At 42.9% G+C, this 20,550-nt stretch overlaps 1 protein-coding gene and 1 non-coding gene across 5 annotated transcripts in view; both read right to left on the bottom strand.

Annotated features, from left to right (window-relative positions):
- Nucleotides 1-20,550, bottom strand: part of LOC126419292 (protein I'm not dead yet-like) — a 263,495-nt gene that overhangs the window by 217,360 nt on the left and 25,585 nt on the right. The gene's annotated exons all lie outside the window — the stretch shown is intronic.
- Nucleotides 19,856-19,930, bottom strand: Trnat-ugu (transfer RNA threonine (anticodon UGU)). The gene has a single exon. It is a non-coding gene; the product is annotated as a tRNA-Thr (tRNA).

Genomic DNA, 20,550 nt, shown 5'->3' with positions numbered 1-20,550 from the left:
AATTTCTTGTTGCTACTTGCCACATTACTTTTCAACTATGTCATATATTCTCAGTCGGACTTAAATGAGCGTGATGCGGAGGAAGCCTGTTTAAACTACGCTCTTTAGCGTAAGCCATTTAGAAGACATGACAGTGTAGAGCAGGGATCACCAAACTATTATGGACAAGCGACCCCTTTTCCAAAATGAACTGTTACCTCAGACCCCCATGGCCAAATTACCTACTTTTAAGATCAACCACCTTATTCATAATGGTCCGCTAACTTAAAACAGCTGCTACAGAGTGTTATGTTTCATTCTGAAGTAGGTCAATAGAAGAAGACAAGGCCTATCTTTAGTTTTTTCCTATTGATACAAAATACCTAGGTACTAAGGTACCAATTGGAAAACTTTGCACTTGGTAAGTGAGTAAAGTTGACTTCAATTTCTCATCAAAATTTAACAAAATAAAAAGACATACAATTCAGTAAATATTAAGTTTAATTTATAATGATTATTACAAATTAAGTACTTAAAGAATCTTAAGTAGGTAGGAAATTATATTTAAAAAAGTATTAATTCGCAAAGAGAAAATAAAACATTCAGTGTGATGGATGAACCTGGTGACTATCTACCAATCTAGCTACATCCGGTTCAATATTGGTGAGTTGCAGCCTTAAATCTCCACGTTCGTTGATTTTCAAACGGTTTCTTTGTTTCGTCAAAATGTTTGTTACCACACTGAAGCTTTTTTCAACTAGGTATGATGATGGAAAAGCGATAAGGTATTTTTCGGCAATGTTCCATAATGTAGGATACTGTGTTTCAATGTTGCGTTGCACCCAGAACTTCTGATAGCCTTGGTTGAACTTCTGCTTAAGCTCTTCGTCTGTGCTGATGGTAATCAACTCTTCTTGCATTATCACATTGGCTTCTTCTATGGCTGTGGTATTGTACGGATTTATTATCCACTGAGAAATTTGTACATTTAAAAGATCCTCAAACCTCTCCGTGAAATCCTTGTGTAATGCGTCCAAGTGAGTGACGTATAATAAAATGTCATCATCTTGAAGCATTTCTGGTAATTTTGACAAATGCGGAAACTGCGAATATATTTTTCTGTCTACATTTTGTTTATAAAGGATTAGTTTACCCACGAAGGCCGATATTATTGATTTTGTTTGAATCAAGTTAAGAACGTCACCCTGCAGTTGCAATTAACTTTGTTGAACATTCCAAAGATATCAGTCAAGTAATAAATATCTGTTTCACAATTGTTCAGATTTTCTTTCAAATTCGGATCTTTTTCTTGTAAAAACTCCAACACAGATTCAAAAATGGCTGAAAATCTTTCTAAGCAAGAGCCTCTTGATAGCCAGCGAACTTCAGTGTGCACAAGTAATCGAGTAAAGACTTCGTCGTTTTCCTCACATAGCTGAGCAAATAACCGAGAGTTCAAAGAATTGCTTCGAATCTTGTTGATAGCATTTATTACATATTGTAAAGACTTATGCAATCTGGGACTCATCTTTTTTGCTACTAAATGCTACCTGTGATCACGCAGTGAATGACCAGTACATCAGGCAGTTGTCGCTTTAAGTGAACTATAAAACCACGATGACGACCAACCACAGACGGTGCACCATCAGTCGCAACAGAAACAATGTTCTTCAATGGAATAGCTTTGTCAGTAAAAAAATGTTCCACGGCCTGAAAAATCGATTCTCCTCTGATATCAGTCTCTAAATATGTAGCAAAAAGCAGTTCTTGGCACATATTTTCATCTTTGATAAATCGAACATATCCCAGAAACAGAGCTTCATTGCCGGGTAATGCAGACTCGTCCAACTGGAGAGAGAATCTGTTGGTCTGTAAGAACTTGCATAAAATGTTTTCCACATCGCGTCCCATCTCGTCTATGCGTCTCTGAATGGTGTTATTGCTCAAAGGTATTCTCTTTAAAATATGTGCGGGTTTGTGTAATACATTGTTAAGGACCTCCGAAATGGCTGGTAAGAAAAGCTGCTCTCCAATTGTGTGGGGTTTCCCCGACTTCGCTATTAGTAAAGATATATTATAGGACGCTCGTAAACCATCATCGTCTTTAGTAGATGATGACGCAAACTTCGATCTTATGGATGGCCTTTTCTCTAGTTTTTCTTTAAGTGCTTGAAAAAATGACAAGGGCTTACTTTTGTTGTCAGCATGTACTCTTGATAAGTGGTCATCCATTTTTGAAGGCTTCATGGCATCGTTACTGAATAGTTTTTCACATATGAAACACATTGGCAAGTGTTGATTTGATGGAGATGCAATAAATCCGAACTTCAAGTAGTCCAAACTGTATTGTCTGCATTTTTTCGTGTCCCCCATCATAAAACACTCAGTAATACTGCAAATAAAAAACTACCTAAATAAAAAAATAATAATAAACTGTTAAATTTGCACACTATCTTATTTTTATCACACCCAAGTAATGGATTCTTGTTAGATATTACTGATTTATTCATTGATGAACTTGGATACCTATATTAGGTAAGTAACTATAGTAGGTAATTAGGTATAGAAAATTCGTATAGGTAAGTAGGTACCTATCAGCATAAGAACGAAAACCAAAGCAAACTGAACACTTCAAAGTTTAGGTACCTACCTACTTAACAACTAAAGTGTAAGTAATTTTTACAAATACTTTTATACCTACCTATTTAAAATATGTTGTATGTTGTGTTTACCACTTTTTCAGTCACTTTACTTCACTTAATTTAGCTAAGTAATAACTTTGTAATCTCTTGAAATAAATGAGTACTTATATGAGTTATTATCGTTCAAGCTCCAACGAATTTCAAAACGCAAATGAACTTTCAACCTAAGTGCAAGCTCGTTAGATAGTAAAATATCAGGAACATGTTTGGACTTGATCATGAATTCGTTCGTGTTAAATCGCGTAAGCGTCAAATAGAGAGTAAGTCAAAACGCGCCTGAAAGACGTACGCTCGAACTCATTATCTTGCACAAACTTGTCCACACAGACTTGCCGAGTTTTTCATCTTGTACGAACTTGTGACTTTACATTACTACAACAAAGCTATTTCCTACAAAAATATTAATTATTCTTAGTACACGTAACACAACATAAACAATACAGTACCTACCTATCTTGAAAGTTTTAAATAAAAACTTGTGTTGATTCAATAGGGGTCGATTTTTAGACCTCGTCGACCCCCAAAATCAGTTTTCGTTTATGTCGACCCCTAGGAAACCGATATCGACCCCAAGGGGTCGATATCGACCACTTTGGGAATCCCTGGTGTAGAGTTTTCAGCTTGCACAGTACTACAAGTTCCATTAACTTCGCCTTACACAAGTTAGGTTCAACTTTATCCAATCGAACATTTCTTTGCACATAGGGAAAAATAACCGCTTTCCTCCACTGCATTGTTGGAGCTTTCTCGATCACAGCCGAGTGGTATTATAGCGCATTGTCCATTACCATTGTCGAATTCAGAGGAATGTTTTGCAACGGAACAATAACTTCACAGCCGGTGAAGGTATTTTTGGACGCCCACTTATATTGCGAATCTCGTGTTCTGACATGCTGCACTATTGTTAATGCAGCGCCAAAACGAATACCTGACGACTGCAGAACACTTCAACGCCAGAAAATACCACTTTACAACGTAAGCTAATGAAGGTAAGTGCCTCTAATGCGACACTACGCGGTACAGTTTATCCACGGCGTGGCAACAGGGACGCTTTACCAACCGAACTGCTGACAGCGTGGTAGGGAAAGCCGGCTCGCCGTTGGTGTTACCTGGGCAACGGCGTCATGTCACCTCTGGTCAGCCAAACGTCTAAAAGTCGCTACTAATTTTAAACGCACTATAACACTCTCTGCAATGTAGCGGTCACTGGTTAATTTACTCTGCAGAAACACCGAGTGTGACATCGTATGGTAACTGATGATTCCCAAAATCGTGAAGACTGGGGTGAGACTTACGTGTCGTGGGCGCATGAACTCTGGAATAGTGCGCTCACCGGGTCTACTCCATACACGTGTACGTCCATCACTCGCATACGGTTAGAACTTACGCTTATCACTGAAGACAATAGAGTGCTATTCCACTTTCCTGTAGACAGTTTCACGACACCAGTCTAACCCCGCTTGGCGGTGTCGTGGTATCAATGGTAATCTGGCCAGAGGCACTTGTGACCTGCTGCTAGCAGATGGTTCCCAAACATTGGTGACATGCAGGTGGAATACGTGCCGGATTTCGTCCCTGGATGATAGTCGGTCGGCTGGGCACAATGCGTCGGTCCTGACGTGCGTCTGTATTACGCGGACATCAAGAACCTGGTCTACAGATGATGGAATGTTCCACAGACCACTGCTGATCGCAAGGACAGAAGCGATACACTGTGCCCAACATGTGCAGCAATCCATCAATACGTCCATCCAGCTTCCCGTAGTCTCCGTATTTCTAGATTTCCAGAAGGCTTTTGACTCTGTAGCAGTTTGTAGTCAAATTGCGTGCTTATGGAATATCGCCTCAGCTATGTGACAGGATTCGTGATTTCCTGTCAGAGAGGTCAAAGTTCGCAGTAATTGAGGATAGTCATCGAGCAAAACAGAAGTGATTTCTGGCGTTCCCCAAGGTAGTGTTATGGGCCCTCTGCTGCTCTTTAGCTAGATAAACGGTTCAGGAGACAATCTGAGCAGCCGTCTTAGGCTGTTTGCGGATGATTTGGCGTTTATCGTATAGAAAAGTCATCAGAAGACTTAAATTAAATTGTAAAAGAACACATATAATAGGAGAGAACACATGGAAAACGTTGTGGGGAAGCCGAACCAAAGACTGCGTTTTATTGGCAGAACACCTACAACAAGCAACAAATCTACTAAAGAGACTGCCTACACTACGCTTGTTTGTCCTTTTTGTGGTACTGGTGAGCGGTGTGGGATCCTTACCAGATAGGATTAACGGAGTGCATCGAAAAAGTTCAAAGAATGGCAGCACGTTTTGTATCATCGAGAAACAGGGGAGAGAGCGTCGCTGACATGCTACAGGATTTGGGGTGGACATAATTAAAGCAAAGACGTATTTCGTTGCGGCGGAATCTTCTCACGAAATTTCAGTCACCATTTTCTCCTCCAAATGCGAAAATATTTTGTTGACGCCGACGTACGTAGGGAGAAACTATCATCATAATAAAATAAGGGAAATCAGAGGTCTCACGGAAGGATAGAGGTGTTCGTTTTTTCCGAGCGCTGTTCGATTTTGGAATAATAGAGAATTATTGTGAAGACGGTTCTATGAATCCTCTGCCAGGCACTTAAGTATGATTTGCAGAGTATCCGCGTAGATGCAGATACGATTCTGCTCAAACAGATGAAGATGTGCGGTAGGAGTACGTACTCGTAGGTGGGGCACGGTTATACTCTAGAATGAATCTTGCAAACATTGTTCACCCCTAAACTCAAGACAGTTACTGCCTGCAAAGTCGAAACGGAAGGTGTGTACACACGCCTCCTGAGGGCCATATGACCACCGATGACAGTTACAAAAGAATCACTAACATTACAATCCCTGAATACAGCCTAATTATACCATGGTACTACTGAACACAGTCCCTGAGGGTTTTTCAGTGGCAATTTGCAGCTCGAAAATCGTTCACAACTTCCATTGTCTTCGAGAATATGGGCTTATTCAAAAGCTCCTGCTGCATATGTGTAGGGATTCATATACAGAGGACTAATGGTCAGAGGCTCTATAGTGGCAGCCCCATCGAGATTTTACTATGTGGGAGGCCGATAACCTCTTCAGAAGAGATGGGAGTATATGTAAACACGTTTTTCCTTTTTTTCTTTAGTCGTTTGACTTAAGCTTCTGAAAATGTGAGTACCCTCGCAAAGCGATTTTATTTTTCTGTTTCCAGGGGGGTCAAAGGGCAGCCATTTGGCGAGGAAACTATTGTCGCGTTCGTGCATCCTCATATTTTCGCGGCGCAATGATTGTTCCATAAAATTTCGGCTGTATGACTTCCAGCCATCTTCGAGTGAGCCGAGGACTGACGTTCCAGCACTTGCTTTATCCTTTTAAATCTGCGGAGAGTTCTGAGAACACTCATCGTCTGCGAAGGACGGTGGCAGCTATTTGCACGTCATTGCTGACGAGAGTAGTCTGGAGGACGAGCTTCTACACTTGAGGAGAGTTTTTGAAGCCAACGGGTACTCTCCTTATCAGGTACACAACTCTCTACGTATGAAACCAACAGCGTGCGTAAGGTATGCAGAAGAACACACGTAAACTTTTAAAGCCATGGATTTTCTGCCATACGTGGGAAGCCTTTCGTCAAACGTAAGACGGATCCTCAGTAAACACAAATTGAAAGTGATTTTTCGCCCTCCACCAAAGACGGTAGCACTTCTGGGTTCCGTTAAAGATGATTTGGTACTTCGAAGCCTGCGGTTTGCGCGATCCGCTGTGAGTATGGCCGTTCATATATCGGGCAGATGACACACAGAGAGATGCACAGAGCACCTCAGGTACACCTGGCTCTTATAACCTGATAAATGGCCGGTTGCAGAGCACTGTATTGACACTGGCCACTCTATGTCCTAAGATAACTTCGATACGTTATCCTCGACTTCATCTTTCCGGCACTCAGTAGTGCAAGAAGCAACTGAAATTCGGTTGGCGACGAATTTAATTTATACCGATAGCGGCTACAGCTTGGACAAATCATGGAATCCGGCACTTTCTGTACTAAACTCACGAAGACATCGTGACGGTGCACCTCGCAGTAATTCATCGATATCACCGTGTGGATGGACTGCACAGCCATAGATCTAATTTCAGGCATATTTATACCTCTTTGCCGCCGATGAACGTCTCTGACGCCTTGTGTATTTGTGGCCGCATGCGCAGTGGCGCAGTCCGCGGGATTATGAGGATTGAGCAAGTGATTGAGCGTCAGTCACCTCGTCTCACTCTGAAGATGACTGGACGGTATACTGCCCAAATATTAGAAGAAGAAGTGGAATTTATGCGATTGCACGCCCGAAATTTTATGGAACTATTGTCGCGTAATGTGCAATTGCGCAGCGCGCCACTCTGCGAGGGCGCAATAAGCGGGAAATAGCAAGGTGAGGACTGCGAGCCACTACCGTTATTAGTCGGCGGCCAGAAAGCGAAAGTCGATCACTGATTGCTGACTGTTCTCGGACTACCAGTCTGCGAAGTGACACAACGTTCAGCTCACTGCACTCCCGTCGAGAGCACCTGCGTTCAGATACCTGTCTGGCTCTCCGCGTTTAAATTTCTCGTGGTTTCCCTAAACCGCTTAAAACAAATACCGAAACGGTTTGAGAGAACATCTTTTAGGTCAAAAAACTGGCATAATTAAAGTGGAGCTAGCAGACGATGAGGCGGTGTGTGGAGTACGGGTGGGGAAACACGCCAGCGGTCTACTGGAGACAAAAAAGCTTATGAGTCCATAAATCAATTTTAAATTGCACTGATTTGCTGTATGAAAAGGTGCAACGTTTTCAAACCCTACAGATTGGCCGGAAGTCGCCATGCCGCATTTGGTGCCCAAAGTAGCCCTTACCATCCAAAGCGGAGACAAGAGATCTAGTGGCGCAACGGATCCTCATGCCAAGCACTCGAATTCCGGGCGAATCAGCGTCTTCTATGAGTGCACACAGAATGAAAGCGCGTTACCTGTGTATCTAGACCTAGTGTGAGACGGCTTGAAAAGAAGTACTCCGTCATTAGGCCACGAGTGGCCTACCGGGACCATCCTACCGCCGTCTCATCCTGAGTGGGCTTGACCCAGCGCGAAAAAATATCCCCGAATTATTTAAATACGTATCTTCAACATGGCGGCCATCGAGTTTCGTTGGTCGCTTAGAGTTGCACGTCATTTTGATCTTTGGTTCCAAGCAAGCCGGGAATGACACGAACGTAACCGACTCAGAACTAGGTAAGTCACTCGCCAGAACAACTTTATCTTGTATGAGAGCGATGGAGCGTTCGTAACTTTGTAAAGGTATGGCTCTAGGGAGCGTATGTAAATATTACTATTCTTTACTATTTCGTTTTCTTCATTAACTTTAGCAATAAATGTCAATACATTCAAATTTTACAGGAACATAAATGCTTCAGTGTACCTGTATAAAATTGGCTCTGAGCACTATGGGACTTAACATCTGTGGTCATCAGTCCCCTAGAACTTAGAACTACTTAAGGACATCACACACATCCATGCCCGAGGCAGGATTCGAACCTGCGACCGTAGCAGTCGCGCGGTTCCGGACTGCGCTCCTAGAACCGCTAGACCACCGCGGCCGGCGGACCTGTATATATTTTTGCTATTAGAGAAGCTGTTGACTATAGAGACCGAACAATCGAGTGGCAGAACGGTTAAGAGGAGAAATCTGATTGTTGACTTGTCGTGTGGCTGATATTCGTGTGGGTTCACACAGATAGAACATTTAAATCAAATATGTACATCGGTTCATCCGAAACGCAGAAAGGCAGTGATTAATACTGATAATGAATAAACAGTGAACAGTGCGCTGTGCTTTTTGCGTGGATGAAATAAGACTTTTCACGTGTGATATAGGCAGATCGGTTGGTCATCGTTGAAACAATGTGTGCGTCAGGTTTGCACATTTTGAGGACAGTGAATAAGCTTTATACTGTGCAGTATCAGTCATTGAACTGAAACTGTTTCGTTGATGCCACGGTGTAGGAGATTGTAAGGAGGGAAATACTCCATGAATTAGTTAGTTTCGCGTATTTCAAACTGTCCGGACTCCGTAACTACAGTTCCACGACATCAAGCTCACGATGATGGCTACCACAGTACAGGAGTCTTATCACCACCTGCAACAGATGTATAACGGAGCTGGAGACATTATTTTCAATGGAGAATAGCCGAATACCAGCATCGCGTGTCATCTTCGACACACTCTCTCGATCCGAAGCGAGGACAGATGTTGTCAGTGGAGCATTTTTGGAAAAAGACTGTTAAATGCGAACAAGCTCTCAACTGCAGAAGTAAGGTAGTACCTGTTTTCTAATTAAAATAAAATGTTGTTCCAGTCGTAAGACTGTAATTAGTCCATCGACGACAACGTTGTCATTATAATAGTACCAAATTACATAGAGTCTGCACCATTTCTCTCCCTACGAATTTTCCTGCTGTTTAGTAAAATAATAGTCACACCTGCTCCCATTCATTCAGTGAGCCTACAAGTTTCGCAGTTCATGATTTTTCACGTAATAAATAAAGAAATATGTCGCATGAATATATTTGCAAACGTTCGTTCTACGGCGTGCGCGCGAGCCTATCGTAAGTGCGTTTACCTCTGATTGACCGAGAACCGTGGCCCGCAATGTATTAGAATTTGTCACCTGGTGTACATGTGTTTGGAACTGCTTCGAGTACAATATTACATGAGCTGCATGGAATGGGCGGGTCAGTATTTCGAGTAAATGAGCACGCTTCTAGAAGCATGTTTACGTATTATTCAACAAGGTTGGTGCTATATACTTATAGCAACTATATTTAATGCCAAAAAATTAGGTTTATTTAATTTCCTTGGTCCTATTTTTTGCATGTTTGGGTGTAAATGTACAGGGCGAGGATACGAGCACAGTTTTATTGCTATTGAGTTGCGCAGTTAATTTAATTTATTTGTTTTGACTCAGAATCTTGCACATGGAATTAATCACTGAACTAATCAACTTACGTTCGTTCACTGTAAGTCACTGATTTTAGGTCACCACCCGACTGTACAGTCTTTTACACTATTTAAACACAGGTCGACCATTCCCGGTGTGTTCAGCGTCTCAAAGTCGCTTACTTTGTGAAGAATCAGACAAAAAGCAAACGTTTCCTTGTGATCCTCGAAGTATTCGTTAGAGGTGGATCAGAATCGCTGCAGAATACAACTGGTAGCTTGCAGAACACCTAGGCTAGGACAGTACTAATGACTGAATTAATTCGTAATATACTTAGGCTAACTAACGTTGATTTATAATCAGCTGTGTTGTATATTTGAGTGATGAAAATCATACCCTCAGACCAACGAAATAAAGCCGTAGTTAATATGCTGGAATTGCCGTTTGCTTTTTTGATGAGTCCTTTCACCTACTTAAGGTCAGTTAATACTGCGTCCAGGCAGAGATTGACGTCGATCCTTTTGGAGTTACCGAGTCTTAATGTGTTTAGGTTCCAGGAACTTGCTTTCGTTTCAGTTGGAGGTGACAGATCTACGAGGAAGTACCTGGAACCGTAACCTTCTAACAACGCACACACAAGTAACCTCGCAATGGTTCCTTCAAGCGAAGCCAGTCCGAAATCGCAATCCAAAGTCTTCGTCCTCTGCGGGCCCCCATGTATTAGCCTTTCTTTCTTCCTCAGAAGTTAGCTGTTGGACACTACCTAATAACCGCTCTTATCTAATGGGCTGTTAACTTAGTTCAGACTGACTAGTGAGGGAATCCCTAGAGAGATCACCGGCACTATGCCGCAGGAGCCAAAAAAACCACCGGCAGCAAGGCGTGAGCATAAAGAAGGGCTTCAAAAATTCTACGGCCTCCATCCTAACCACCTGCTTAATAAAACATTCATAAACATTCATGATTTTATTATCGAAGGAGAACAGAATAGGGCTTGTCAGTTTATGTTAATGTTACTGTACTGGCCACCAAAGTAAATTCCGCATTACGTTGGGGTGTCTGGAAACTTCCAATCAGATAGTGTATGTCGAGAAGGGATTTTTGCTAACTCACAGAGCACATTGTGCTGACCTTTCTGATGTACGCTAATAGCTTTCAACGTTTATAGCTTCCGAATTATGATACAAATTTTGAGACTGTTTTTTTTAATGAGACCACAGAATTTCTTCTGTGTCACTGGACAGAGACTACAAAGCGGGCTTTGTAAACTTAATACTTTTCCGTGATGCAGAACATTCGCGTGACGGGTCTCAGCATCTGTGTAGACCACCCGCTAACAAAGGAAGAATAATTAATTGCTTAACAATGAATGATTATAATCACGTATTCATACAGAAGATAAAATTACGAATCCAATAACAGCAATCACGAATCGACTGTGTAATACAAGTCGGGAATTTTAATAGGCAAATTTATATTATCAACTTTCCTCAGCTTTCTTGACCCACCGACGAGTTGACTGGGTACAACCCCACCGGATTGGGGAAGAGGGGAATTAATTTTAATAAAAGCCGATAAAGTAACTGAAGTCAGCCACAAGACGGCGCAAATCAGCAAAGGACAGGATCGTTGCGTTTAAATCTTGGCCTCAGACACGTTTGTGCGGAAGAAGATCTTTTTCTCTTCTACGACCACCACTGCGTGTGCAATTTAAGCACCAGGACGTCTTCCCGCTCTTCTCTCTAAAACGGTTAACCCAGCCCCTCCGCCCCCCAGTAAGGTTGGCTACACGAACTACTTCTTCTCAAAAAAAAAAAAAAAAAAAAAAAAAAATGGGAATGTCGTGTGGCTAGGGCCTCCCGTCGGGTAGACCTGTCGCCTGGTGCAAGTCTTTTCAGTTGACGCCACTTCGGTGACTTCCAAGTCGATACTTCTCAGAGTAGTCACTCCACTGCGCTTTCTCAGGCACCGCAAAACCACGAAGAACTGCTCTCCAGTCCCCATTTGATTGCAGATCTCAACCAGTGTTCACTAGTACGCGGATTCACGTCGGTATTAATGAATAATTATTTAACGCAAACTGGGCCCAATTACTTTGGAACCAGTCTTGTGTAAAGCCATCTCAGTAGAATTTCAGTCGCCCCGCGAGAATACGTACGCTCAAGCGGTGCCAGCTGTAACTAAGCGAGAACGTAGCTTGCGGTGCGAGCTGCCTGCACAACGGATTCACCGATGCTGATTGGGTAAGAATTGGCACGCTTGTCGACTTTGTGTTTGCATCTCGCTTTCCTCATTGCCAACCACCGTCTCTCCTATAGATTACTTCCAGTAGTGCATCACGTTTCACTATACACTGAGGTGATAAAAGTCACGGAATAACCCCTAATGTCGTTTCGGACCCCCTTTTGGCCGGCGTAGTAGAGCAGCTCGACTTAGCATGGACTCAACAAGTTTTGGAAGTCCTCTGCAGAAATACTGAGCCACGCTGACTCTTTAGTCGTTCATAACAGCGACACAGTTGCCGTTCCACGATTTTTAGCACGAACTGACCTCTCGGAATGTTCTTCAAACCAATCGCTAACAGCTGTGGCCCAGCGACATGTTTGGGAACATGAAGTCCATGAATGGCTCCAGATGGTCTCCAGGTAGTCGAACATGATCGGTTCAGTTGGACCGGAGGATCAGTCCATCCACGTAAACACAGCCCACACAATTATAAAGCCACCACCAGCTTGCACAGTGCCTTGTTGACAACGTGGATTCACTGCTTCGTAGGGTCTGCGCCACAGTTGAATTCCACCATCAGTTCTTACCAACTGAAATCGGATCTCCTTTGGCCAGGTCACTGTTTTACAGTCGTCTAGGGTCCAACCGATGTGGTCACTAGCCCAGGAGAGGAGATGGAGGCGATGTAGTCCTCTTAGCAAAGGCTCGCGTCGGTCGTCTGCTGCCATAGCCCATTAAAGCCAAATTTCACCGCACTGTCCTAAAGGTACGTTCGTCGTACGTCCCACGTTGATCTCTGCAATTATTTCTCGCAATGATGCTTGTATATTAGTACTGGTAACTCTACGCAAACGCTACTGCTCTCCGTCGTTAAGTGAAGGCCGTCCGTCGGCCATTGCGTTTCCCGTGGTGAGGTGTAATGCCTGAAATTTGGTACTCTTGACTATCTCCGACTACTGAATTCCTTAACGATTTCCGAAATGGAATGTCCCACACGTCTAGCTCCAACTAGCAGTCTGCTTTCAAAGTCTGTTAATTCCCGTTGTGCGGCAGTAATCACGTCGGAAACCATTTCACACGAATCACGTGAGTACAAATAACAGCTCCTCCAGTACACTGTTCTTTCATACCTTGTGTACGCGATACTACTGGCATCTGTATATGTGCATATCGTTAACCTACGACTTTTGTCACCTCAGTGTACATGACTCTCTAGAGACCGGGTGTTCTATTATTATTTGTTTACTTGTTTTTGCTGTTTTCTTTACAGATGAGTAATCTAGAATTGCGGACTGATGTCCCTTGCTATGACAGGGCTACCTCGCCTCTTGTTTCTTAATGATCAGTATATATTTATTCCATTAGTTTGCTGTTTGTCTGTCACTTCTTTGGTGACTTTCCCCTGTTTCTTATTGTATCATGAATCCTGGCACCAGAAAAACCTATATGAGCTTGGAATTTTGATGCGTCTTCGGTCAAGAAACTGAAGATCAGCAAGTAAGAGTTATTGTATCGGCTAATAGGGAAGTTTTAGATGAGTGGCGGGCGTCTAATCAGTTGTGACTCACATGTTTTATTAGGCCCTCCTGTCTGTTGATTCGAAATTGATGACACAGCCAGGGATTTTGCTAATACTATAGCTCGGAAAGTAGATATCTGTAAATATGTTTATTTTTAAAACTGTTGACTAATAAGGGGACCGAACCTACACGTCATCGCAGATTTCGTATAGATTTATGAAATATGCAGGACTTGGCCAGGAATGAAAGTGACAGAAATGGGAGCTCAAGATGGCAAAGCGTTTAGAAAATAAAAATAGCAGTTTTGGCGCTGGTAGGGCTCTCTTATCGAGAGGGAGAAAGAAATCGCATCCCGAGAAGACAGCACCAAAATCCATTCCTTAGTACATCACCAGTTACCATCGCCAAGCCGGCCGCGGTTGCCGAGCGGTTCTAGGCACTACAGTCTGGAACCGCGCGACCGCTACGGTCGCAGGTTCGAATCCTGCCTCGGGAATCGATGTGTGTGATGTCCTTCGGTTAGTTAGTTTTAAGTAGTTCTAAGTTCTAGGGGACTGATGACCGCAGAAGTTAAGTCCTATAGAGCTCAGAACCATTTGAACCAACCATCGCCAAAATGCGGCGAAATGAGGCGTTACGAGTGATTTGCTACTCAGCTTTGCCATGAGAGAAGATCTTTTATGACTGTAGATCAAGTTCGTTTTTTTTCTGTAGAAACTTTTAAACAACAGTGTAACTGTAACAAAGCGACGTTTATAACGTGTGAAAGAGACCGCGAAAAATGCTGCTTCCCCTCTTTTTACAATGAATATCACCCCAGCACGTGTAAATAATCAGCTGCGAAATGATAAACTTATCTATGTATGTCTTACAACCCCTTCATGGAAATTCATTGGCAATTCTAAGTTATCCCTTGTCTTTCCTTTTCATTCCTTCCATGAAAATATTAAAAATACAATGTACTGAGTATTCGATTAATTTGCAGGTTAAGTAACGTACAAATTGAGGTAAGAAGTTTTTTCTGCATAGGCACTCGACTCCACGGTCCTTGGTTTATCTTTCTGATATCGTTCAGCTGCTGGAAACTACGCAGGAACATCTAACATAATTGGCTCGTGCCTCGCCCGACCCACACCAAAACTGCGATTTTTTCGAAACGTCTGGCCATCCGGAATTTCCATCCCGTCAAATTTCGTTTCTGACCAAGCCCTGTATGTACATAAATCTGGGCTAAATCGCTGATGAGGCGTAGGCGCAGACCCTATGCTAGTATTTTATGTTTCATAACATTAAGGTGCAGAGAAATGGTTTTTATTTTTATTTATTTATTTTGAGTCATCAGTCGCCTGACTGGTTTGATGCGGCCCATCACGAATTCCTCTCCTGTGGCAACCTCTTCATCTCAAAGTAGCACATGCAACCGACGTCCTCAATTATCTGCTGAATGTATTCCAGTCTCTGTCTCCCTCCCTCTACAGTTTTTGCCCTCTACAGCTCTCTCCATTTAGTACCGTGGAAGTCATTCGCTGATGTCCCAACAGATGTCCTATCATCCTGCCCCTTCTCCTTGTCAGTGTTTTCCATATACTCATTTCCTCTCCGATTCCGCTCAGAACATCCCCGTTCCTTATATTATCAGTCTACCTGATCAACTGAAGTATTTCTTGTTACCCATGGCTTCTTCGCAGTTACCTTCTTTGTACCTATGTTTTCCTTCCCAACTTCTGTGATGGCCCTTTTTAGAGATGTCCGTTCCTCTTCAACTGTACTGCCTACTGAGCTACTTCTTATTGCTGTTTCTGTAGCCTTAGAGAGTTCAAGCGTATCTTGTCATTCCTTAGTAATTGTGTATCCCACTTATTTGAGTATTGATTCTTCCTGACTAATCTCTTAAACTTCAGCCAACTCTTCATCTCTACAACATTGTGATCTGAGTCTATATCTGCTCCTGGGTACGCCTTACAATCCAGTATCAGATTTCGGCAGCTCGGATCATGATGTAATCTAACTGAAATATTCCCGTATCATCCGGCCTTTTCCGTGTATATCTCCTCCTCTTGTGGTTCTTGAACGGAGTATTTGCTATTACTAGTTGCAGTTTATTACAGAACTCAATTAGCCTTTCTCGTCTCTCATTTATTTTCCCAAGCCCATATTCTCCTGTAACCTTTTCTTCTACTCCTTCCTCTACAACTGCATGCCAGTCTCTCATTACTATTAGATTTTCATTTCCTTTTACGTACTGTACTACCCTTTCATTATCCTCATATACTGTATCTATCTCTTCATTTCCAGCTTGCGATTTCGGCATGTATACCCGGACTATCGTTGTCGGTGTTGGTTTGCTGTCGACTCTGGTAAGAACAACCCTGACGCTGAACTATTTGCAGTAACACACTCTCTGCCCTACCTTCCTATTGACAACGAATCCTAGTCCAGTTATACCATTTTCTGCTGCTGTTGATATTACCCTATACTCATCTGACCACAAGTCATTGTCTTCTTCCCACTTCACTGATTCTTACTATATCTAGAATGAGCCTTTACGTTTCCCTTTTCAGATTTTCTAGCTTCCCTACCACGTTCAAGCTTCTGACATTCCACGCCGCGACTCGTAGAACGTTATCCTTTCGTTGGTTATTCAATATTTTTCTTATGGTCATCTCCCCCTTGGCAGTTCCTTCCCAGAGATCCGAATGGGGGACTATTCCGGAATTTTTTGCCAATGGTGAGATCATCATGACATTTATTTCACTTACAGGCCACATGTCCTGTGGATACACGTTACGTGTCTTTAATACAGCGGTTTCCATTGCCTTCTGCATGCTCGTGCCGTTGATCATTGCTGAGTCTTCCACCTTTAGGTTAGTTTCCCACACCAAAGACAAGAGAAGTGCCCTGAGCCTCTGGCCGCTTCTCCGGTCTGTTTGACAAAGCCGTTGGCAGGATGAGAGTGACTCCTTATGCTGGAAGCCTTCGGCCGCCAAATGCTGATTATTAATCAAAATTTAAGCAGTGGAGGATTTCGAGCAGGGGACCGGGGAAAGACACTATCCCTAGACCACGGGGTTTTTACATACAGCCTAGTATCCTAATAATTTTTTTCCTTCATTAGTGCTGTACTGAACTGTCGACCTAACTTCAACATCTAGGTGATGCTCTCACGCCAGAAGGGTTAGGGTAAGGGATAATGTATGGACTACAGGATTATTTGAAATTATAAACTCTTGCCTCCAGCCCAGTTACACAAATACTGAAGTTACATTAAAACTGTTGAGATGGGAAGGCTCTTCCATCACCTTTGTAGTAGATGCAGCTTGTCACGAAAGAACGACAATGCCAGGGAATACGTGCCTCATTTGTTTGCCACGCAAACAAATTCGTTAAGCGACGTATTTGCTCCATTGTCGGCTAACAAGGACCCGGATTAACTCTTTGATCTTCTGTATCAGAGAAATACTTTCTTTCCAATGTTTTTCTGCCTTGTACTGAGATGCAAGAAAAGGTTTAGCTGTTACAACCCAGGCACTGGTGCTCACTGTCCAATAGCAGTGCTACTGCTCTCAGATAAATTCCAAGATCCGGCCGCTGAACTGGGAACACTCATCGCAGGCAGTGGCTCTTGAGCTCCAGCTAGCGTCGTACATCGCCTGCGGCAATATCAGAAAATAAAATAAACTCGTTATGAGAGTTCACCTATATGAAGGAGGCGTTTCGAATCATACAAACTTATCTGACTGATAGCGATGATAAGGCATCTGTCAATGGAATAATTTATCGCCACCTGAAAGATAAAGCGAAGCGAAGTGATTTCGATGCGTTATTCCTTGAATCTGCTGGCTCACATCCACTCATCAGTAGCAATTAGTTATGATACGCGAATGTGATAGCTGACAGCAAACATCTCTTTAACGCGTGACCAGCATATGACGTCTGAAAGATGAAATTGACGGTAAGACGGGTAGTACGCCACCACATGTGGTACAAATCTGAAGATGTGCCTTGTCAACGAATTCCGGTTAGCTTCCCTTCTCGAGTAGACTCCGAAACCAACCATTAACCACTCATATTTGTAACGTGCGTATTGTGAGGTACGTGTTCCAGTTCATTGAATCATGTTCAGGCGTCCCTCGTGGACATATTCTGCATAAAGCGAGTGATAAATCAAACGTCAGACCTCTTGCAACTTTCGTTTCACCAACTTCACCGGCCATCAGTCACTTATTTACGTCAGTACAATCTAATTAAAATAAAAAGTAATATAAAAGTGCCAAAGCGACGGCAGTCTGCCCATCATTTACGTTCCATAAAGAAGCGATATTCGCGGTCCTCAGAATATACATCACTGAAGTGACAAAACGTCTAGGGATAGCGATATGCACATTTACAGATGGTGGTAGTATTGCGCTAGTTAGAGCCAGACGCGTGGGACATTTCATTTCGGAGACCGTTAGGGGATTCAATATTCCACCATCCACAGTGTCAAGAGTGTGCCGAGAATACCAAATTTCAGGCACTACCTTTTACCGCGCAGTGGCCGATGGCCTCCACTTAACGACCGAGAGCAGTTGCGTTTGCGTAGAGTTGTCAGTGTTAACAGACAAACAAAACTGCGTGAAATAACTGCAGAAATCAACTTGGGACGTGTGACGAACGTGTTCGTTAGGACAAGCGCGGCGAAATATGTTCATGGGCTATAGCAGCAGACGACCGGCGCGAGTGCTTTTGCTAGCACTACGACAACGGCTGCAGCATCTCTCCTGGGCTAGTTACCATATGGTTGGATCGTAGACGACTGGAAAACCGTGGCCTGGTCAGATGAGTTCCGATTTCAAAATGCTAGAGCTGATTGTAGGGCTCGACTGTAGCGCAGTCCCCACGAAGCAATGGACCCAAATTGTCAAAAAGGCACTGTGCAAGATAGTGGTGGCCTCTTAAGGCGTGGGCTGTGTTTACTTGGAACGGACTGGGCCCCTGGTTCAACTGACCTGATCATTCACTGAAAATGGTTTTATTCGGCTAGTTGGAGACAATTTGTAGCCATTCATGGATTTCGTGTTCCGAAACGACGATGGGATTTTTATGGATGACCATGCGCCGTGACACCAGGCAACAATTATTCTTGAATGGTTTGAGAAACATTCTGGACAATTCGAGCGAATGATTTGGCCATCCAGATCGCTCGACATGAATCCCGTCGAACTTTTATGGGACATAATCAAGAGGTCAGTTCCTGCACAAAATCCTACACCGGTAACGCATTACCGATTGTGGACGGCTGCAGAGGCAACATGGCTCAACATTTCTCTTAAGGGCAAATCGAGTTGCTAAACTACGCCGAGCGCAAGAAGATCCGATACTATATTAGGAGGTATCCCATGACTTTGGTCACCTCATTATGATTCCTGTTTCGACTCTCGAATATGGCTGTGAATCATTTGTAATTTCGTTAATTACGAAACTTAATTCTCTGTTTAATCGCTAAACCCAATGAGCAAAGTTGTAAGTGGGTATCATTTTTGATTTCTGTGATTCTTCTGCGTTAATTCACTGTCTAATACTAAGCTGCATTCCTTTATTTTCTTTGCTTGACATAGCCAATAGAGACAACTGACTGAATTCCAAGAAAGTAACTGAATTTCTTTAGTTATAATTTTAATTTCAGGTACACATTTTATTCAGGCAATAACTGGATGTAAAATTTTTATGTTCTAATAAATTCACAAATGGTAACTTTGCTTCTACTTTTCTATTCTTTCGCAGCTAGTGTCATAATTACCATGTTATTGTGTTATTTTTGGGAAGGAAATGTAATAATTTAATGAGAGAAAATATAAACATTCCGTCATTATATCTGTGATTATATCTCATGGTCACAGTAAATCACCGCAGCATTATTTATCAATATTATCTTTGGCTCCTTTTACCGCAATACAAGTGCTTGATCGTCAGGCATCAAATGGAGGCAACTGATTATTAGGAACCCACTTACCAACCGAACGAAAACAACGATAACATAATATCTACTAACTAGGCCTGTCGTAATATTTAACAGTTAATGTTAGTTACATTGGTTTTGAGACCTACTGTTGACCGTGATTACATCTACTACAGAATCCGAACCATCCTATTCTTTCGATACTTACACGCACTCGAGACATGAACTTTGCTAGCATATGCGGGAATTCCGTTTTCTTTTCTTGGGGAAAGTTAAAGTAGAGGTAACTCACCGTTGCCTTCTTCCGTCCTGTCATCAAAAGTGCATCTGCGTTCTGTGGATGACTGTGAGGAGAGCTTGTGCATATACTTATATGGATATATGTCCGAAAGAACAGACACCATTGACGACCTGCAGCCGTCTAGAACGAAATTAGAATTATATTAATACCTTCAGCCGCCTACAGGCGTTGATATGTATCAACGGAGACAGGTGAAAACGAGTGCCCCGACCGGGACTCGAACCCGAGATCTCCTGCTTACAAGGCAGACACTCTATCCACCTGGGCCACCGAGGGCACAGAGGATAGAGTGTCTGCAGGGACTATCTCGCGCACGCCTCCCGTGAGACCTACATTCTCACCTTGTATGCCCACACACTACTTTCGCAGTGTCCCACCACAACACACTCATTACTCGTGGAAGACCTTCTTACCAAGTTCGGGGAATATGTGTACATATGCACAGAAGAATGTCCGAAAGAACAGACACCATCTCCATATAAGTATATAGGTCTGGCAACGCCAGCTATGACCTTCTTCTTCTGTGCAGATGCACACATATTCCCCGAACTCGTGCGAGACTTGGTAAGAATGTCTTCCACGAGTAATGAGTGTGCTGGGTAGGGACACTACGAATGTAGTGTGTGGACATACAAGGTGAGAATGTGGATCTCACGGGAAGCGTGCGCGAGATAGTCCCTGCAGTCGTGCTATCCTCTGTGCCCTCGGTGGCTCGGATGGATGCCGGTACGGTAGCTCAGCGTGTTCGGTCAGAGGGTTTAGCTACCCTCTGAAACAAAAAAACTGAGTGAACGAATCAACGATCAACCTGCACAGGCGTCATTGGACGTCCGCCACGAACAAATTCAACGAACAATCTAGAACAAAATGAGATAAAAAAATAAATAAAAAAAAGAT

The sequence above is a fragment of the Schistocerca serialis genome, chromosome 9 (assembly GCF_023864345.2).
Source record: "Schistocerca serialis cubense isolate TAMUIC-IGC-003099 chromosome 9, iqSchSeri2.2, whole genome shotgun sequence".
Taxonomy (NCBI): Eukaryota; Metazoa; Arthropoda; class Insecta; order Orthoptera; family Acrididae; genus Schistocerca; species Schistocerca serialis.
The sequence above is the reverse complement of the archived record's forward strand: the minus strand, read 5'-3'. Positions and strand labels throughout refer to the sequence as shown.